At 41.6% G+C, this 16379-nt stretch overlaps 1 protein-coding gene across 6 annotated transcripts in view; it reads left to right on the top strand.

Annotated features, from left to right (window-relative positions):
• The first annotated feature begins 7400 nt into the window (after positions 1 to 7400).
• NEXN (nexilin F-actin binding protein) overlaps positions 7401 to 16379 on the top strand; it is a 58496-nt gene continuing 49517 nt past the window's right edge. For all 6 annotated transcript variants that reach the window (XM_061411520.1, XM_061411518.1, XM_061411519.1 and 3 more), the window contains exon 1: positions 7401 to 7488. The gene's annotated coding sequence lies outside the window, so the exon portion shown is untranslated. The remainder of the gene's footprint in view (positions 7489 to 16379) is intronic.

The raw sequence follows: 16379 nt of genomic DNA, 5'->3' as shown, positions 1-16379 counted from the left end.
TGGACATGCATTCTTCCCTATTCAGACATGCCCCTTGCCCACCACTTAGTAGGGATTCAGATACATTTACTTAAGGAGAGGGATGCTGCCTGGATACTGCTGATGATACCAGATGGAGAGAAGGGTTTATTTGGTTATAAAAACTGTTTTGATTTGGGACTTGTAATGAAGAGGTTTGTTTTAGAACAAACATGTACAGGATAGATAAATGTATATAGCTATATTTTTAGACTCTTAAGTTAAACATAAACTTAAGTATATTAATAAGCAAATCATATAAATAGGAGTTAAACTTTTTCCTAGCAAGGATTTGAGGTTGGAGATAGAATGGAAAACTAGATCTGTGTTTCCGTCTCATCTTCTGTTTTCTTTGCTGTCTGCCATGCTTCTGTTATCTCATGCCATTTTCATTGACTGTGCTATGTGAACTTAATATTTTGCACTTTAAATATTTCTCTCTGAATTATTATGTTTGTTTAAAATACCTCTCTACAAGCATCTTGCTGTCTTCATTGCTTGCATGCTCACAGGTGTTAGTCTCTCAGTTGTGTCTGACTCTTTGCGACCCCATGGACTGTAGCCAGCCAGGCTCATCTGTCTGTGGGATTTCCCAGGGAAGAATACTGGAATGTGCCGTTCCCTTCTCCAGGAGATCTTCCTGACCCAGAGACTGAACCTACATCTTCTGGGTCTCTTGCATTGGCAGGCAGATTCTTTGCAACTGCACCGCCTGGGAAGTCCAATTGTTAACACCATTTGTAGAGCTTTGCTGGAAATCATTAAAAACTCCCTTGGTTTATCCACTGTCTTTCTTACTTTTCTTGTGCTGCTTTGACTTCCATTTTTTAATGTAGTGTTGCTTCCTACACCCTGTATTCTATAATCCTTTACCCTGTGTTTCTTCTCCTTTAATCTCTTTCTCTCCTCATGCTACTGACATATTTGATCAAGCTGCACAGCTCTTTTTGTTTTTTTTTTCTACCTTTTAACAGTGAGAACCCTTAAGTAACCTCTATCATTGGGGCAGGAAAGGACTGAACTCCCATACAGAAAAAAAAAAGGGCAAACCTTCCTTCTATGATGCTTTTTATTCTTTACTTAAAAGCCACAGCAAGGCAACTGGTATATCAAATACCACCTCAACGTTTTGCTTTTAACTGTCTCTTATGTGTGTCACAGAAGCCTTTCACAGAGTGTACTTATTTATAGGAAATTACAGAACTTTTATAATTTGCTATTTGAAATAATATCGCAATACTTAAATATAGAGAAGAACTTTGACATTTGAAAACACCTGAGATACATGACTTCTAAAAGTTTGCTAATTCTTTTATTTAATGACACAGTGAGAGAATAGGTCCAGAGACTTTAAAAAGGATTGAATACTTTATGTGATAGCAAATGGGATTTTTTTTTAAAGTAGGTTAAAGCAGGTATACGTGTTATCTATTGCTACCTGAAAAATTATCCCCAAATTTAGCAGCTCTAAACAATGAACATTATGTCCCATGGTTTCTGAGGGTTACAAATTTAGGAATGGCTGGTTCCAGTGGTCCTCGCTTAGAGTTTGTCCTGAGCCTGCAGTCATCTGAAGGCCTGACTAGGCCTGGAAGATTTTGCTTCCAAGAGTTGCTTACTCATATGGCTGTTGTCAGAAAGCTTTAGGTCCTTGTTGCATGGGCCTCTGAACAGAACTGCCTCAGTATCTTTAAAACCTAGCAGCTGGCTTTCCCCAGAGTGAGTAATCCAGTAGACATCAAGACAAAAGACAGTATCTTTTATAACCTAGACTTGAAGGGGACATACCAGCATTTGTGCCATATTCTGTTAGTCACATAGACCCACCGTGATACGATGGGGGAGGAGTTTACACAAGGATGGAAAGACTAGGAGGCAGGATCATTTGAGGTTATCTTGGTAGTTGACTATCACACCAGGGAATCATAATAAATTGTAAAGAGATAATGTATATATAATGTATCATAATGTATTACACATTGTAGTTACATTATATAAAAATATATATTACATTATGTATTACAATTATTTTAATTTTAAATGAATATGTGCACATTCTTGGGCCAATCTTTTGGGGTAGGGTCAGAGCCTATATTGTGTATACGGATCAACACAGTATTCTGAGATGACTGTTGCATAAACTATACCTTTAAATCATCATCTGGGATTTCTAGTTTCCCTTTTATTTATTTATTTATTTTGGCTGTACTGAGTTTTTGTTGCTGCATGGACTTTTTTTTTTGCATGGACTTTTCTCTAGTTGCAGGGAGTGGGGGCTACTCTAATTGCAGTGCACGGGTTTCTCATTGTGGTAGCTTCTCTTGTTGCAGAGCGCAGGATCTAGGACACATGGGCTTTAGTAGTTGTGGTTCCCCGGCTCCAGAATATAGGCTCAATAGTTGTAGCACACGGGCTACACGGGCTTAGTTGCTCTTCAGCATGTGGGATCCTCCCAGATCAGGAATTGAACCCGTGTCTCCTGCATTGGCAGGCAGATTCTTTACCACTGAGCCACCAGGGAAGCCCTCCCTTACTTTTAAAGGAGAAAAAATTTACATGAAAAGCAACGAGTGCCAAATCCCCATAGGTTTTCATAATTTTCTACACAGTCTTTTACATTTATTTGTCTTCCCCACACCTAGTTGGATGGTAATTTTTGAAAGCTGTTTGCCTTCAAGTCTTCAAAGCATTCAACTTAGCTTTTATAAAAACAATAACTTTTTGCTTTTGTGATTTTTCCTTTTTATGATGTTTATGTAATTTCAATAATGTGCAACTCATAGAGTCAAGTCTGAGAACAAATCCAATTGATTCATGATAAATATACAAGAAGTGTTTATGTAAGTCAGCAAATCTTGAATTTCTAATAGCTTTCTCAAACTTAGCATGTCCAAAAGGGAGCTCTTACCCATACCTGCCTAAACCTCCTCCCAGTCTTTCTCGTCCTAGTAAATGACAACTCCATTTTTCCAGTTCCTCAGGCCAAAAACTTCTTTTCCTCACATTTCATACTCAATCTGTTACCAAAATCCTACCAGTTCCACTTTTCAAAAGTATCAAGAAAAAAATACACCAAGCATTTCTCACTGCCTTCAGAACTATCACCTTGGCCCAAACTCCCATTGCCTGTCATCACGATTATTTTGGAAATCTCCTAATTGGTCTCCCTGCTTCATTTTAGTGTATTTGCAGCACACCAGCCAGACTGAGGACTTCTCTTGTGGCTCAGCTGGTAAAGAATCCACTGGCAATAAATGCAGGAGACTCCAGTTCAACTCCTGGGTTGGGAAGATCCGGTGGAGAAGGGATAGGCTACCCATTCCAGTATTCTTGGGCTTCCCTGGTGGCTAAGCTGGTAAAGAATCCGTGTGCAATGCAGGAGACCTGGGTTTGATTCCTGGGTTGGGAATATCCCCTGGAGAAGGGAAAGGGTACCCACTCTAGTATTCTGGCCTGGAGAATTCCATGGTCAGTATAGTCAGAGAAGGTCAGAGAAGTCCATGGGATCGCAAAGAGTTGGATACGACTGAGCGACTTTCACTTCACTTCAGCCAGACTGAACATGTTAAAAATACATCATCACATCATGTCACTGCTTTGTTCACAATCTACTGATGGTCACCCATCTTACTCAGAGTAAAAGCCAAAGTCTTTACAATGTGGAAAAAGGTTGCTCACAATCAGTCTCCTGCCCCAATCCACTTGGTATCATTTCACCCTTTGCCTACTTAGCTAGAAAGATGATGCCGTGAAAGTGCTGCATCAATATGCCAGCAAATTTGGAAAACTCAGCAGTGGCCAGAGGACTAGAAAAGGTCAGTGTTCATTGCAACCCCAAAGAAAGGCAATGCCAAAGAATGCTCAAACTACCGCACAATTGCACTCATCTCACACGCTAGCAAAGTGATGCTTAACATTCTCCAAGCCAGGCTTCAGCAATACATGAACCATGAACTTCCAGATGTTCAAGCTGGTTTTAGAAAAGGTAGAGGAGCCAGAGATCAAATTGCCAACATCCTCTGGATCATCAAAAAAGCAAGAGAGTTCCAGAAAAACATCTATTTCTGCTTTATTGACTATGCCAAAGCCTTTGCCTGTGTGGATCACAACAAACTGTGGAAAATTCTTCAAGAGATGGGAATACCAGACCACCTGACCTGCCTCTTGAGAAACCTGTATGCAGGTCAGAAAGCAACAGTTAGAACTGGATATGGAACAACAGACTGCTTCCAAATAGGAAAAGGAGTACGTCAAGGCTGTGTATTGTCACCCTGCTTATTTAACTTTTATGCAGAGTACATCATAAGAAACGCTGGGCTGGATGAAGCACAAGCTGGAATCAAGATTGCTGGGAGAAATATCAATAACCTCACATATGCAGATGACACCACCCTTATGGCAGAAAGTGAAGAAGAACTAAAGAGCCTCTTGATGAAAGTGAAAGAGGAGAGTGAAAAAGTTGGCTTAAGGCTCAACATTCAGAAAATGAAGATCATGGCATCCAGTCCCATCACTTCATGGCAAATAGATGGGGAAACAGTGGCTGACTTTATTTTTCTGGGCTCTAAAATCACTGCAGATGGTGATTGCAGCCATGAAATTAAAAGACACTTACTCCTTGGAAGGAAAGTTATGACCAACCTAGGTAGCATATTAAAAAGCAGAGACATTGCCAACAAAGGTCCGTCTAGTCAAGGCTATGGTTTTTCCAGTGGTCATATATCGATGTGAGAGTTGGACTATAAAGAAAGCTGAGCACCGAAGAATTGATGCTTTTGAACTGTGGTGTTGGAGAAGACTCTTGAGAGTCCCTTGGACTGCAAGGAGATCAACCAGTCCACCCTAAAGGAGATCAGTCCTGGGTGTTTATTGGAAGGACTGATGTTGAAGCTGAAACTCCAATACTTCGGCCACCTGATGTGAAGAGCTGACTCATTTGAAAAGACCCTGATGCTGGGAAAGATTGAGGGCAGGAGAAGGGGACAACAGAGGATGAGATGGTTGGACGGCATTACCTACTCAATGGACATGAGTTTGGGTGGACTCTGGGAGTTGGTGATGGACAGGGAGGCCTGGCATGCTGTGGTTCATGGGGTCCCAAAGAGTCAGACACCACTGAGTGGCTGAACTGAACTGAACTATTTAGCCTCACTCACATGGCCTTCTTGTTCTTTGTAGAATATGTCAGATAGCATCTTTCATGGGGCCTTTGCACTTCCTCCCGGACCAATCTTCTCACAGAGATCTCCAGATACTTACATGGCTCATAGGCTTTTCTCATATGAGGCTTTCTCTAAACTCTTATCCAAAGGGATAATATCCAGCCATTCCATTCCCAGCATTTCCTACTTTTCTGCTCTGCTTTATCTGTATTGCTTATTACTAAGCTGTTTATCTGCTTACTGTCTGTCCTCTTCCACTAGAATATATGTCATATGATGGCAGGGCTTTTTGTTTTGTGACTGGTGTATCCTAAGTAGAACTAAATATTTGTTGAGTGAATGAATAATGAATCGAGGGGAGAAGACACAGCTTTGCATGCTGTGGGTAGCTAGCAAAGTTTATAGAATGAAGAGCTTTGTTGTGTCTGGTGAATCTGCTGAGTAGATCCTTTAGGAGAGTTTCTCTCACTTCTTTAAGTCATAAATATAAAAGTGTAATTATAAATTGGTAAGTGTAGGGAGGAAGAGTGGAATAAGAATTTGTAATGGGACTGATACGTGCATGCATGCTGTTGTGTCCAGCTCTTTGTGATCCCATGGACTGCAGCCCAGACTCCTGTCCATGGAATTTTCCAGGCAAGAACACTAGAGTGGGTTGTCATTTCCTACTCCAGGGGATCTTCCTGACCCAGGGATCAAACCTGTTTCTCCCACATTGTGGGTGGATTCTTTATCGTTGAGCCACATTGAAAGCCCAGGGACTGATACAGATTGGGGTAAAAGGAAGACTGCTCTGAGAAAGCAACATATAAGCAGATAGCAAAAGCATATGTTGAATTTAGGTAGGTGAAGAGTCTAGGGAAAGAGAATTTCATACAGGGGGAACAGCTTATGCAAAGGCTGGGCAACTGGAGTGACCACAGAAAATTCCATGAATCGAAGAAGGTCAGGGTGATGGTACTGAAGGGAACAAGATAACAAGTTTAAATAGCTGCTTTTTAATTAACCAATCTAGAACTTTTCTGTAATTTAAGAATGAATGGCTTATACCTCTTAAAAGAATTGCCATCCTGAGCAAATAGTGTATGGGGATGGGGTGGATAAAGAAGGTTGTAGTTAAGACCAGAAGACCTTTTCAACATCTTTGAAAATGTAACCTGAGCACCACTGTCTTGCTAGTGCTAGAAGTTGGAGGTGGTTGTCCCTGGTTTGTGTAGATGCTAGTTCAGTTTTGTTTATTCATTCATTAAATTGATATTCATCTTATGCACGCAGTGAAGACTTGAAGATCTCCCCCACCAGGAAAATGTCCCCATTAAATGAGTATTTCAGGTTTTAATATGGACTGTCTGATGGCTTTAATTGACAGGCTGATGGTCCAGATTGAAAATATTCAATCTAGTTCTAATATTCAATTAGCTGGTGCTAATATTTGCAAGATGCCTTAATGTGGATTTAGGAAGACCAGAGATGATTTGCCCTCAGTTAAGGAAAACTGGGATATTATATAAATCTTATTTCTTTTTACGCCTCCTCCTCCGCGTCCACCCCTCTTTCGCATCCTCTCTTTCGTCCACTTTTCTCTATCAACCATTCTGTTGAGAGTAAAAGACCAGAACCAAGAGAAGGAGAGCAACAGACAGATGAAGTGGTCCCGGGTCTGCTGGTCTCTGCTCTCAACAGTAAAAGGAAAGTTGGCTGAGGGGCGACGCTTTGGATGAAGATGAGGTGGTGGTTTGGCTACTTAGACCCCAGAACCGATAGCTCAGCTGAGAAGCAGGCCCTAGAGCAAACCGTTAGTGGGTAGAGGGAAGGCAGCTGCAGCCTGTTTGCGAATCCCACTCCAGTAGCTCCCGCTCCTCACTGGGGAGGCAGCTTCCTTTCCCCGGAGCCCGCCGGGACGCGAAGGCGGACCCGAGGGGAGGGGGTCAGCTCCGGGATCCAGAGTCGGGCGACCGGCAGGTCCCGGCGGAAAGTTGGCAGCCACCGCCCCCCTCGCCCGCCTTCCTTCTCGACTCTCCACCCCTCTCTGGGCGATACGGCGGAGGCGGGGGTTGGGGGAACTGGCCTCGTGTTTTGGAACAGCTGCAGCCGGCTCTGGGCCCGCCTGGAATGCGGGAACAGGCTGCGCACCAGGACTTTTATGGAAACTTGCTGTTGGAGCGGGCGGCGGCGGCGGCGGCCAGAGAGATCGCAGCGGCTGGAGTGGCGGCTGGAGCACCCGGACCCCTGCCCACACCCCGGCGCCCGACGCGCACAGCCTCCCCGCGCGCACCCCGGACCTTCGCGTGTCGCTGGCTTGAGGAGGGTGAGAGGAGTCGGGGGGACGTGGGACTGGGGCGGCCGAGATCGAGCCGTCGGCTCCCCTTGGGGGACTGGCGGGGGCGGCGGGGACGCGCGCCGCGGCTCCTGGCCGGGGTCCATCCAGCTGTGTGGATGTGTTGGTCCTCGGCGCGAGCGAACCGGCCCTCGGAGCCGCATCCCCGGGCTCCGCGCGGCGCGGGGCGGGCCGGGGCGGCCTGGCTGTCTCTCCGCGGTCACCGGCCTTGGGCAGATTCTGGCCGCGACATCCCTGCCCAGCTCCGCAGCTTCAGCTCAGCTTGCGCCCTATGTGTGCAGTTTCGGGAGCTTTCTGGGTCCCGCAGGCAGTGATCCTCCGGGAGTGATCTTCTGCAAGTGGAGCGGGCTCCCGACCCCTTGCTCGGTCCCAGTGGGCCCGGCAGGTAAAGTGCCGCGTCCTCCCCCACCACGTGCCCCCGGCGCTGTCTCCTTGTCCGCCGGCACTGCCTGCTGTTTTTAAGAGAAATCATTCCCTGTCTGTCCCAGTGGGAGGCTGGGGAGTGAGATGTGATTTAACTACCCGTCGTCTGCCCCCTCCCTCCAAACTAGTTTTTCGCGATTCTGTCCGAGGTCGGATGTTGGGAGTTGTGCAGCTAGAGCTGAACTTGGAATGAGTGATGGAATCACCTCTCGAGACCTCCCTTGACTATATACTCTTTAAAAACGCCAGCCATTCCAGCTGTTTGTAAACTGTGAAAAGCTCTACAAATGCTAATATATATATATATATATTTATTTATTATTAATGGCTTTTGTAAAGAAAATAGCCAAGTTCAGAATCGTTGATGGCTTCAAGGTCTTCATTTCATATTTATTTAAGGTCCAGAATGTGAACAAAGAGTTGGAAAGCGGGGTGGGGGGAAGAGAGAGAGAGAGGACAGAAGGAGAACAAGATAAAAATAGCATAAGGCTATGTCCTAACAAAATGTCTGTCCTTGGGTAGGAGGCAGGTAGAGAAAAGAAATAAGCCATAATAAGAAAGAAATCAGTTCCATGAGCGAAGCAACTGGAGCATCATTCACCAGCTAAATTTTGTTAATGAATTCATGTGTGGGCCCACGGGTCTTCGAGTCACAGCATAACTATGTGTTGGGTAGCATGATTAAGTCAACTTAAGTATTTATACCATCTTAGTCATCCGTCAGTCATTGAATGAATTGCATTACTTTCCCCCTGATAATCCTTTTAACAGGTTAAATTTCTGCCGTAAGAAAACGCAGAATACACATAAGTCTGAAATTCTTTTCAGTTTTGAAGTCCAGTAGGGTGGAAAAGTGAATAATTAATTAAATTGAGGGACAAGGTTTGTTTTGTTTTTTTGAGGAGGTATATTTAGTAATAAGGCTTGCCAAGTGGCTCAGTGGTAAAGAGCCCACCTGCCAATGCAGGAGAGGCAGAAAAGTCAGGTTCGATCCCTGAGTGGGGAAGATCTCCTGGAGGAGGGCATGGCAACCCACTCCAGTGTTCCTCCCTGAAGAATCCCATGAAGTGAGGAGCCTGGCAGGACTACATGGAGTCCCAAAGAGTCTGACAGGACTGAGCACACACACATACCAGTATAAATAAACTTTCATTATTTAATGTAGTTAATTAAGATTCTCACAGCTATTAGCCCCCTATTTTTAAAAATATTTTGTATTTTAACTGGAATATTTTAAAGAAAAATGTGGGCAATTCTGTATTTTATCTGCAGTGATTCCCTTAAAGAGCCCAAAGTAAAAACCACAAGATTCTTTAAAATCCAGTTTACCTTAAAACAGTATTGATGTAATTCCATTTTCATGAAAGAGTCACACTTTTAAATCCATTTTAAACTGAAATGTAGAGAATAGCAATTTTTCCTGCTCACCTGAAAATGGAATCTTGCTGTTTTTGAAAATTTGATATGTAAGACTGATCATTGTCAAAATGTATGTCATCTTGAGATGACTATATTTAGCATCAACAAAGGAATGCATTATCTAGGTTTTTGAACAGTATTTTTCCCCTGAAATTACATTTGAGGTATTTGGGTTAGAGTTTCACTTGTGAATAGAATAAAAACTGGGTATGTATATTTGGGTGAGATTAATTGGCAATTTAAGAGCTTCCCTGGTGGCTCAGCAGTAAAGAATCTGCCTGTAGCACAGGAGAGGTGAGAGATATGGATTTGATCCCTGGATGGAGAAGATCCCTTGGAGGAGAAAATGGCAACCCACTCCAGTATTCTTGCCTGGAAAATTTCATGGACAGAGGAGCCTGGTGGGCTACATACAGTCCGTGGGGTTGCAAAGAGTCGGACATGACTGAGAATATGCACACACAATTGGGAATTTAGATTGCTTAGAACCCAAGTGGCCTGAAATGAGATACTATTTCATTTAGGGGGGAAGAACCCCTACTGTTACCTTTGAAACTCATTAAGGGAAATAAGGGCTTCCCCCGTGGCTCAGCTGGTAAACAATCCGCCTGCAATGCGGAAGACGTGGGTTCGACCCCTGGGTCAGGAAGATCCCCTGGAGAAGGGAAGGGCTACCCACTCCAGTATTCTGGCCTGGATAATTCCATGGACTGTACAGTCCATGGGGTCCCAAAGAATAGAACTCAACTGAGCAACTTTCACTTTCACACTGGTGGCTCAACACTAAAGAATCCTCCTGCAGTACAGGAGACACAAGAGATGTAGGTTTGATCCCTAGGTGGGGAAGATCCCCTAGAGAAGGAAATGGCAACCCACTCCAGTATTCTTACCTGGAAAATTTCATGGACAGAGGAGCCTGGCAGGCTACAGTCCATTGGGTCACGAAGAGTCAGACACAACTGAGCATGCGTGCACACACACACACACATGCAAAAGCAAATAAAAAATATTAAGTAAAAATACATGCCTAAAAGAAAGAAAACAATGTATTACAGTAAATGTAGAAAAGTATGTAACAGATGGGCAGATATCTGGATATTTTTATATAAAAGAGGACTCTGTGCATTTTATGTTATGCTGGCCAGACACACAAAACATCTTAGTAGTTGGCTTTATAATTAAGAGGGAAAATGACCTATACCATTCTTAGTAATTTCACATATTTCTGTTCTTATTTAAACTGTGGTCTACATCACCTGTATGGTTTCTTTTATGTTCTCTTCCTTCTGGTTTTATCATTTATCAAGATTACATATTTATACACACTTGGAGTTGTTATATTTTCTTCATCTATTTAAATACTCAGTGCATGGTTTGGCTTGACTGTAATAGTATGGGTCTTCCCAGATGGCTCAGCAGGTAAAAAATCCACCTGCAATGCAGGAAATACAGGAGACGCAGGTTCAATCCCTGGGTCGGGAAGATCCCCTGGAGGAGGAAATGGCAATCCACTCTAGTTTTCTTGCCTGAAAAATCCCATGCATGGAGGAACCTGCAGGGCTACAGTCCAAAGTGTCGCAAAGAGTCACATATGACTGAGCACATCCTTCACATTGCATGGTAATATACTTTCAATATGGTAGGATGGATGAATTTTTACCCAGAAATCCAGCTATTTAACTTTCAGTCAAATTTGTTTTTTATTAGAAAATTAATACAACTATGTTATAGTTATGGTTAAAAATTGGGGGGAACCGAAAAAGGGGCTCTCATCATCTGACATGTAAACTGTTAGTACTTTGATATAGTTCCCTCTTTCTCCACAAATAGGACTTTTCCCCCTCAGAATGCCATATCTCAGTGAAAGTACCTATGTGAAAACATTGATGCAGTATCTGCCATCTAGTAAGTATTCAATAGTTGGTTATTTTTCTCCCCCTCCTTTTTTTTTTTTTTTTTTGTCATCTCTTCCTTTTTGTTCTCTGATTAGAAGACAGTCTGGGATCCATCCCTTGGCCAGGTTTTGAGGTTGGTGAAAAAATTTTTTGTCTTGATACAGGCAGTTTGATTTTAGATTATATGGGCTTCTGTTAGAAGTGTAAACCAACAGAGTTATCACCATTCAGCCCCTTACACAAACCCTGGGATTTACTGTCCTGATTCCTAGTCTGATGTTGCTACACGCTGCAAGGCAGTAGAGGAGGCGGGCAATGTCTCTACAAGGCTGGTTGGCAAGAGCCTCCCCGCTCAAACCTGGACCCTGGGTCTGGTTTTGAAGGGATGACCCTATCAGCACACTTAACAAGATGGATGAATTGAAATGCTGCTACTTTGGAAATCCAGGCATGTGATTAACAGAATGGACATTTAGGCTTTAATGACTTAAGTAGATACTTGAGAAACCATAACTTCTTGATGCCTGGACTCATTTGAGGTTGGTGAAATTTGACTTCGCCTTTCTTTCTGGCCCTCCTTCCTGCCATTTCCTTCCTTTTCACTCTGCCTCCCTCTTTCTAGCCAAAACAAGCCCCCACCCCTGTCTCTTTGTATTTTCTTAGTGCTGCTTGTTTATTTAGATCAGGGTCTACAATTTGAGAGCCAAAAAGCCACGTTTAGCCACAGGCATATTTCAAAATTGTACATTTTATATTGAAATATGGATTTTCAGCCTCTCTTGAAAAATTGAAAGGTCTTAGCAAAACTGGTCCACATTTCTGCATAGCAGGGATACTCTAAAACTAAGTAGTGACTCCCTTCTCAGACAGGGCACACAACACACTCTCCTCTTAACACAGTCTCTACCATCCCCTGTTGTTTGATAACTAGTCATCACTGATATACATTATTTGTCAATTATATTGCATAACATTAACTTACATTACCTGACCATAGACACTTGAATATGCAGGGCCCTGATCTAAGTTTAGGGTAAGTCTGAAGCCATGATATGCTGGACTTGGAACCAGGAAGCTGAACTTTAAATGCTATAGATATATTTTGATTCGCATCCTTCTCTCAAATAATGTAATCATGGAGCTGGGAAGGAGAGGTTAACTGTCATTGACACACTGTAATTGCTAGTGTCAGTTGAACTGAAAGGAACCATGTTTTGAGAACTAAAACAAAATATTTTAACTGATGGGATTTTAGAAAGTATAGGGGAGATACTTCTGGGAAAGAATTCTTTCCTAGGAACTCTTAAATAATCCTACATCTTCCCCATCTTAGAAGTCTTCAGGAGAGTTTTAGCAGCCCTTACACATTGGTCATAAAGTGCAGTTTACTGCTATTCTTCTACTTAACCGCCCTACCCACTTGTTTGGAGCCAGAGGCCTGGGTCTTTCCATTCCCAGTTATGTCCCTCACTGAAAGGCCATCTTCCACTTGAAGAGGGTTGAGGAATTCCAGTGTGCTCCAGAAATCACCACATCCATTTGCTTGGGAATCCCACATCTGGTTTTTCACGATATCTAGTTTAATGTAAACTGACTCCATTTAATTTTATTCTCTACAATTTTGTTTGTTCACTCATTCATTCATGCATCCTCATCATCAGCTTTCCTTTTAGAGATATCATACAAAAGTTTCATTTGGGCTCATTTTGGATCAGACAGTTTTCTGGTATCTCTTAGTTATTCATCCACTAGCTCAAACGTGAACTGACTTTGTACTGTGTCCTAGTTGCTAGGTGAGACACTAAAGATAAAAAATGGAGTAGAGCACAGGTTTTCCCTTCAGGGACTCAGAGTATGGTGAATGCTCTTTGAAAAATATTCCACACAGTCATACGAGTGCAAAGTATTATATATTAATATGGAAGAATGACGAGGCAGGTTGAAAATAAGATTGTTGGTGTGACTGCAACCAGAGATTATCATTCTAAGTCAGAAAGAGACAGACAAATGTCATATGATATCACTTATATGTGGAATCTAAAATATGGCACAAATGAACCTATCTACAAAACAGGAATGGATTCACAGACATAGAAACAGACTTGTGGTTGCCAAGGCAGAGGTGGGTAGGGAGAGGGAAGGACTGGGAGCTTGGAGTTGGTAGACGCAAACTATTACATTTAGAATGGATAAACAGCAAGGTCCTAATGTACAGCACAGGGAACTGTGCTGAATATCCTATGATAAATCACAATGGGAAAGAATATTTAAAAATGTGTAAATGTGTGTAAGTGAGTCACTATGCTATACAGCAGAGATTGGCACAACACTGTAAATCAACTGTACTTCAACTAAAAAACTAAATTAAAAACTAAAAAACAAAATGAAAGAAACAGCCAAAGGGAAAAAAAAAAAGATTGTTGATTATCAGAGAGGAATTATGTATTGGTAGGAGGAAAAAACTCACTATTTTAAGTAGGTAAAATAGGATCCAGTTTCATATTTTTGAACTGAATGAGGTTTATAATGTTTAATAATATAATTTTCAAAGTAGAAGGTTACAACCTTCATTAAATGTAATAAGGTTACATAAGTTTATATTTCTTGTACAAGTAGAAAATGATAAAAATTTAGGCTCACATTTTATGAAGCTGAAAACAATGTTGTTTGTTCTATAAAGAGGTGGGTTTTAACATTTACTTCTAGTATATAGGTAAGTGTTCTGTCTATAACCTTCCTAAAAGTTGAGACAAAGAATTTACTTGAGTTTAATGAAATGCAGATTTAAAGCTGTCACTTTCTTGTCAAGTCTGTTCTCCTTGAGAAAGGAGATAATACTTTCACACGATGAAACAGTTATTGTAAATGATAGAGAGTTATGATTTAAAATTCTTAAGTCTTGCGTTATTTGCTATCTTGAAATATTTTAATTGCACATATAAAAATCAAATAAAGTAACTAAATTTAGAACATTTAGAGGTCAAACAGAGGTCCAGTGAAATTTTAGAATGGGAACATTAGCATGCATATTTTAAGATAATCTGTTATACTTAATATTATATTCTACTTTGAGACTTTCATATTATTTCAAAGTTTGAGTTCTATACCTTAGTATTCAACCTGTAAGTTACTTTATAACAGCCCCAAAGTATATTTTTGAAACACCTTTTATTAAGCTATTGAGTCATTTTAAAAAACTTCCTGAAGTCTACCTCATTAATTGCTATGCCAGTTGATACCAACATTAGTATATTTGTTTATGTATTCATGTATATGGGCTTTCCTGGTGGCTCAGAGGTAAAGAATCTGCTTGCAGTGCAGGCTACAGTCCATAGGGTCACAAAGAGTCAGACAGGACTGAGCAACTAAGCACATCAGTTCAGTTCAGTCACTCAGTCGTGTCCGACTCTTTGCGACCCCATGAATCGCAGTACGCCAGGCCTCCCTGTCCATTACCAACTCCCGGAGTTTACTCAAACTCATGTCCATCGAGTCAGTGATGCCATCCAGCCATCTCATCCTCTGTGGTCCCCTTCTCCTCCTGCCCCCAATCCCTCCCAGCATCAGTCTTTTCCAATGAGTCAACTCTTCACATGAGGTGGCCAAAGTACTGGAGTTTCAACTTCAGCATCAGTCCTTCCAATGAACACCCAGGGCTGATCTCCTTTAGGATGGACTGGTTGGATCTCCTTGCAGTCCAAGGGACTCTCAAGAGTCTTCTCCAACACCACAGTTCAAAAGCATCAATTCTTCTGTGCTCAGCTTTCTTCACATCCATACATGACCACTGGAAAAACCATAGCCTTGACTAGACAGACCTTTGTTGGCAAAGTAATGTCTCTGCTTTTGAATATGCTATCTAGGTTGGTCATAACTTTCCTTCCAAGGAATAAGCGTCTTTTAATTTTACATATATACAATTCATGTATATGTATTTCAAGTACTTTTAGATAAAAATGTAGAATGGTAGAGTGAAATAAGTAGTTGACTAGAAGTCAAGAAACTTGGAGTCTAGTTCCTTGTTCTGCTGCTGAACAGTTTACAACCTTGGATTAGTCACGGAATCATTTTGAGCCTCCTGTTTTTTCTTATGATAAATGAATGGCTTTGACTAATTGGTCTTTAATGTCTTTAGTGAATAAGCTCTAAAAATTCATAATTCTTAGTACATGTATAACAAGATCCCTAATGTAATTCTGACAGGTAGTAAAACCTGTTCAAAGCTGAACTCATTTTTTTACCCCTTAAACATGCTTTTAATGGTAACCCTGTTCATCCATTCACCCAAAATAAAAACCTTGAACCAATTCCTTCCTTCCTCTCCTCACCTCTACCCTCCAAATCTAATTGGTCAAAATTTTTGCAATAATGCTCCCAAGACAGCCCCTTTCCCTGGAGGAAGGGACTTTGTCTTTTTGTTCACTTTCATTTCTTCACAGCCTAGGATCATCTCTGGCATATAGTTGGAGCTTAATAAATACTTCTTAAATAAATGAATAAATGGGTTACCACGTCTTGTCAATCCTATTTCTAAAATATCTTTTATGACTTGTCATTCCTAATGCTACCATCTTAATTCAGGCCCTTATCTTTTCTTGCCAAGATCATTGTACTTGTCTTTCTCCCTGTAGTCTTCCCTCATTTTACTCCAATTTTCTGCACTGCTATCAGTCTCTTTTTCTTTTCTATAATACATGTATCATTAAGTTACATGTTTGCTTTAAAAATCCTTTGCTGGCTCCCATTGACTGTAGGATCAAGTCTAAACTTTTTCTTAGTCTGGCATTTGGGAATCTTTCCATTCTGTGTCCAGTCTGTCTTTCTAGTTTTACCATACATTCTCTGGACAACTCATAGCTCCCCAAATTTTCAGTGGGCTGTCAGGCTTGGATGTTTTTGTTCATGTTGCTCCTTTTGCCTAGATGTCCTTACTCTCCTTTCTACTTTGTGAAATCCTCTTATCCTTCAGTATCTACATCAAATGTCACCATTTATCTCTGTGTAATCTGCCTTAAACCCCACCTCCTCCTTAACCCCACCATGATCTTTTCCATGACTTTTCCATATTTCTATAGCTCTGTACATATCCTGCTATTATGTACGCTTACTACTTTGTATTATCAT

This window comes from Bos javanicus, chromosome 3 (genome assembly GCF_032452875.1).
Source record: "Bos javanicus breed banteng chromosome 3, ARS-OSU_banteng_1.0, whole genome shotgun sequence".
NCBI classification, from domain to species: Eukaryota; Metazoa; Chordata; class Mammalia; order Artiodactyla; family Bovidae; genus Bos; species Bos javanicus.
Note: the sequence above shows the minus strand (reverse complement) of the source record. Positions and strands in the feature narration are given on the sequence as shown.